This window comes from Cebus imitator, unplaced genomic scaffold (genome assembly GCF_001604975.1).
Source record: "Cebus imitator isolate Cc_AM_T3 unplaced genomic scaffold, Cebus_imitator-1.0 Scaffold19, whole genome shotgun sequence".
In the NCBI taxonomy this organism is placed as follows: domain Eukaryota; kingdom Metazoa; phylum Chordata; class Mammalia; order Primates; family Cebidae; genus Cebus; species Cebus imitator.
This window is the reverse complement of record NW_016107334.1, coordinates 1,257,139-1,262,289: the sequence shown is the minus strand read 5'-3', so window position 1 is coordinate 1,262,289 and position 5,151 is coordinate 1,257,139. Positions and strand designations below refer to the sequence as shown.

The 5,151-nt window shown below is 51.0% G+C and overlaps 1 protein-coding gene and 1 long non-coding RNA gene across 4 annotated transcripts in view; one reads left to right on the top strand and one right to left on the bottom strand.

The window, feature by feature from the left end:
- Positions 1-1,951: 1,951 nt before the first annotated feature.
- On the bottom strand, positions 1,952-3,187 carry LOC108295492. The gene is made up of 2 exons (XR_001821424.2): positions 3,011-3,187; positions 1,952-2,283 (listed from the first exon to the last, which is right to left on the bottom strand). It is a non-coding gene; the product is annotated as an uncharacterized LOC108295492 (long non-coding RNA).
- Positions 3,188-3,417: 230 nt separating this feature from the next.
- Positions 3,418-5,151, top strand: part of ABHD2 (abhydrolase domain containing 2, acylglycerol lipase) — a 112,211-nt gene continuing 110,477 nt past the window's right edge. Inside the window, exon 1 of one of the 3 annotated variants that reach the window (XM_017517640.2) lies at positions 3,418-3,570. The gene's annotated coding sequence lies outside the window, so the exon portion shown is untranslated. The remainder of the gene's footprint in view (positions 3,571-5,151) is intronic. The other 2 variants (XM_017517653.2, XM_017517646.2) reach the window with 2 other exon arrangements.

The following is a 5,151-nucleotide window of genomic DNA, read 5'->3' as shown; positions in this document are numbered from 1 at the left end:
TGTTTAGTAGAGATGGGGTTTCACCATGTTGGCCAGGATGGTCTTGATCTCTTGACCTTGTGATCCACCCGCCTCGGCCTCCCAAAGTGCTGGGATTACAGGCACATGCGACCTTGCCCGGCTAATTTTTTTGTATTTTTAGTAGAGATGGGGTTTCACCATGTTGGCCAGGATGGTCTTGATCTCTTGACCTTGTGGTCCACCCGCCTCTTCGGCCTCCCAAAGTCCTGGGATTATAGGCATGAGCTACCGCGCCCGGCCTGCTCTTTTTGTTAAGAAGGTACTGCCGTGGTTTTGGAAATTCACTTTACAGCCACATCTCAAGCCAAGATATCTCAGTCCAAGGCTCACCAAATCCTCGATCCAATGGGCCACTAAACTTAAAGGCAAAAATACGTCCATTTTGTCTCCAAAATGGCCTCCCCCAGAAATGAGTGTAGAATGAAATAATACGATTAAACAGAATATGGCAAGACTGCAAGCAGAGGGGAGGAAACAGAAACCAGAGACAATTAAGAAACAGTTCTGCGTGCTGGAAAATGATAATGGATCATTTTTCTTTTTCATCTCAGTTTGTGATTCAGTCTTTCTGGTAATAGATCATTCTTTAAGCCTGCCGGAACTGCAGAGAAGATGCCCATGTCCTTTCGCTCTTCCTCCTCTTCCTGGGCTCAGTCTGCACCTCTTTTCGAGCCTCTGTGACACAGTTGTGTTTTAGAATTCCTGAATTAGATAGACATCCTTTTCTAGAACTGTTGGCTGAACCTGTGTTCCTGAGATGGGAGAAAAGAGCCATTTCCACAATGGTGAGCCCATCTGCAGTCTGCTCCTAACAGCTGCTTTTCGTGGCTCTGAATCAAGTTGGAGAAATCATCCTGGATCTCTGGAGCCATTCCATGCTTTTCAGGGCCTAGCAAGACATCGCAGTCTCCCTTAGCAAACAAAGGCAGAAGCAAACCTGTATTGGGCTGGGCCTATTTCCCTAGCATGCATGCAGCCATGTGTATGGCTACCAAGCAGCACTGTTTAAAGACAAGAACCAGAAAACTGTGGATCAGACCAAACGTGTACATAGGTATGTGTATGCACCCTCCCAAGACTAGTGACAAATCTTTTTCTTTTTTTCTGAGACGGAGTCTCACTCTGTCATCCAAGCTGGAATGCAGTGGCACGATCTCAGCTCACTGCAAACTTCGCTTCCTGGGTTCAAATGACTCTCCTACCTCAGCCTCCTAAGTAGCTGGGATTACAAGCATGTGCCACCACACCTGGCTAATTTTTGTATTTTTAGTAGAGATGGGGTCAGGCTGGTCAGGCTGGTCTGGAACTCCTGACCTCAGGTGATCCTCCCACACTGACCTCCCAAAGTGCTGGGATTACAGGCTTGAGCCACCATGCCCTGCCTATTTTAAAAATTATTATTAATTTTTAATTGACAAAATTTGTTTATGATGTACAACATCCTTTATTATTTGTTTATTTGTCAAACAGGGTCTCGCTCTGTGGCTTAGGCTGGAGTGCAGTTGTGCAATCACGGCTCGCTGAAACCTCAACTTCCCAGGCTCAAACAACCCTCCTGTCTCGGCCTCCCCACTAGCTGGGACTACAGGCATGCACCACCACATTGGGCTAATTTTCAAATTTTTTGTAGAGATGGGGGTCTATGTCACCCAGGCTCCACCTCAGTCTCCCAAAGTGTTGGATTACGGGCATGAACCACTGCGCTGGTCCATGTTTTGATGCATGTATACATTGTGGGATGGCTAAACCAAGCTAGTTAACATACACATTACCTTACATACTTATCCAGTGATAAATCTAAAGCTCTTTTTTGGAAGTCCAAACTGTTGTGAGTCAGAGTCAAGACGATGGGGTTAATCGCTCAGAGAGTTTGCTACTGAAGCCTAGGTTTTTCTTTTCCAAGATAAAAGAGAACACAGAGGAATACATAAATACTGAGATGAAACCTTTTATTTTTCAAGGTAACATGACAACTGAATGAATACAGCAACAGCAAAAGATTCTTTCTTCTCCTTCACTCTGATGTACCATGAGTGTGAGTTCATTCAAAGGCAGGCGCAAAGGGTCTGGGGCTACATTCAGGCCTGATTCTGTCCACACTGTATGATGTCTACAGCTTCAGAATGTGGAATGGTCTTCAGGAGTCTCTGACAGATGTATCTCATGCAGTGATTTCTGGTACACTGCTGATCAGTCTTCAAAGGCTGTTATTTGGTCACGCTCCATAAAACTTGAGCCAGCCCATTTTTCCTTGTCACAATCCTGAAATATGTTGGGAAAAATTTACATGGCAACAAACACCACTTCCCTTCTTGGCTAAGTCGCTCCTCTCACTTCATCCCCTGCTCCCTCTCTCCCAGCCCTACAGGGCCTTGGTAGTCTGGCCTTGCCTGCCCGACAGGGTTTGCATTTCAAGTCGCTTAAGTGTTCTATTCTTGGTACACGGCATGCCATTGCAAAAGCAGTTTCGGGCTCATAGAATTTTAGAAATGGGCCTAGTTTCCCAGCCGGATGGGGTGAGTGGGTGAAGAATCAGCCTTGATTGAATGCCTATTGAGTGCCAGGAACTGTTAGCATCTACCGGAGTTTATTTAATCTTCTCATCAGCTACTATTGTTACCCTTGGTTGCCAAGTGAAGAAATCAGGGAGCATGCAGAAAGCTTTAGTGACTTGCCCAAGGGCACAACAACCGGTGGGAGCCTCAATTCCAACCCTAGTTCAAAGGCTACCTGCTTCCAGGCGGCCTCCTACTGGGTTGGTTAAGGGCTGAAAGGGCCGTGGGACAATAACTGAGGCCCATACTGCCCAGGGCGTCCCCATCCCCCATCCGGCGCTGGAAGAGGCCAGAGACCGCTGCCTCCACGACTTTTCCTCGCCTTCGGGTTTGGTGACTTACGACCCTTCTTCGTCTCTCCCAGGACGTGACCTCAAATTTCACCCCCTGTGAAATTTGAGTACATGTGAATCAATCAGTCGGCCTGGACACACCAGAGCCCCACAGCTGAGCTACCAGCTGACCTCCTTCCTCTGCACCCCAATCGGCACCTGACCTTACCCAGCCCTCTAAAGCAGCTTGCGGTCACAATTACCCATCTCTTCACCCGCCCCCACAACGTCACACACGACTCATCTGCAAGCCCTCCTCTCCTTTCCTCGCCCACTCCGCAGTGGCTTTATCCAATGGCGTCTGGGTCGCCGGACTAAAGACGTCAAATGTAACCAATTGCTGAGGAGCTATTCTCAAAGACTCCCGCCTTCATTCTGAGGAGCAGCTTCTTTGACCAATGGATTCCCTTCTAGAGGCAATAAGCACGCGGGGCAAGTAGAGAAGCGGCTGAACTGCCCAATGAACAGGCGGTTTCCGTGGTTGGGGGCGTGGCAGAAGCGGTCGTCAGGGGCGTGCCGGCAGTTGCTTGGGCGGGGCCGGTAGCGGCGGGAGCTGCACTGGCCAGGGGTTCCGTCTGTATATCCGTAAGCGCCGCCGGCAGCCGCGGAGATTCAGGACCAGACTGGAGGCGAGCTGAGCACCTGTAGTCAATCACACGCAGGTAAAGCCACGGCCAAGCGAGCTCCGCGGAGTGGGGATAGCACCCCGGACCCGGCGAACCGAATCCTCGAGCCCCGAGGTTCCCGGCGCAGCTCGGCCCATCACGCCGCAGCCTGAGGGGATCTTCGGATCCTGGGGTGACGTCCTTGGGGGCCTGTTCTCTGGCGCCGCGGGGGTCCCCAGGGCTGGCTTGCCCATGGGCGGGGGCAGCCCAGATCGCGGCAGGGGATACGCCTTCCTGAGCCCTTTGTCCCCTCCTGCCCGAGGAACCGAGGTTTGGGACAGCCCCGACCGCGGCCTCTCTGGCTGCCATCCCCACCTCGGTGCCCACCCTTGGGGCTTCTGGGGTTTGGGGAGGGGTCTGCCGGTTCAGGCTTGGGTAAGAAAGTCCGGGATCCGCCCCTGGAAGGAGAGGGCCGAGGAGCCTGATTACAGCCCCAGATACCCGAGAGGCCTCTGCGTTTCGGGGCTCCAGGGGCACACCCAATACCAGTGGGTTTAAGTTCTAGGGAGGCAGCTTTTGACCCACTTGCAAGCACATTTGCAGAGTTCGGCTCGGCGCCCGGCACTGTTCTAGGCACTTCGTGGGCTTTTCCCACAGCTAGAGCTGTCCAGCAGCGCAGGAGGCCGCCTGCCAGGCCAGGCAGCTGGCGCCTCGACCTTGGCAATGTCCAAGCAGTGGCGGATGACAGCTACCTGTGCGAGAGGCTTAGAAAGGACTCCCGGGGAGGACCGCATGGCGCTTCTGTAAGGCCCTTCTCTCTTCCCACAGGTGCACTCTAGGTGACCTTTAATGCCTAGCTAGAGAAGAGTATTTCTGGGGGTCCATTAGGTGCCAAGTGGCTGTTGAATTCACCCATCATGAATTTTGAGGTTTCAGCTCTCAAGAGTGGTCGTTAGCAAAGAGACTGGATTATACAAAAAGATAGAGGTTTATTTAGCCACTAGGAAACTTCTTAATTTGATCTACCGTGGACCTCTCTCTTATTCCTTCCGATTCCTCTATTTTGGTGTCTGGACCTCCAGTTTGTCAGTTTCACCTGCATTCCAGTAACCAAATCCAAACGCAGCTTCCAAGAACAGGATCCGTAGAGGGACCTGGAGAGTGCAGGTTTGGCAGAGTCAACGAGATCTGTGTCCAGAACTTTTCGAAGGCCATTTCCTTACAGCCACATTAAACAGATCCAAAAGAGAAACCCTTCACTACCCTCTGTCATTTGCCTGAATAGAGAGAACATAATAATCTTCTAAAGGTCAGGAGGCAGAGAAGGAATCTTAGCACAAGTTGCTCTGCATTTTAGGATGAATTAGATCTTTGAATAGCTAGTCAGAAAGCAGACCAGTCCATATACTGCTGGTAGCCAGCATGGACTTGTGACATTTTAGAACTGAAGGCCCGCCGGGCACGGTGGCTCAAGCCTGTAATCCCAGCATTTTGGGAGGCCGAGGTGGGTGGATCGCGAGGTCAAGAGATCGAGACCATCCTGGTCAACATGGTGAAACCCCATCTCTACTAAAAATACAAAACATTAGCTGGGCATGGTGGCGCGTGCCTGTAATCCCAGCTACTCGGGACGCTGAG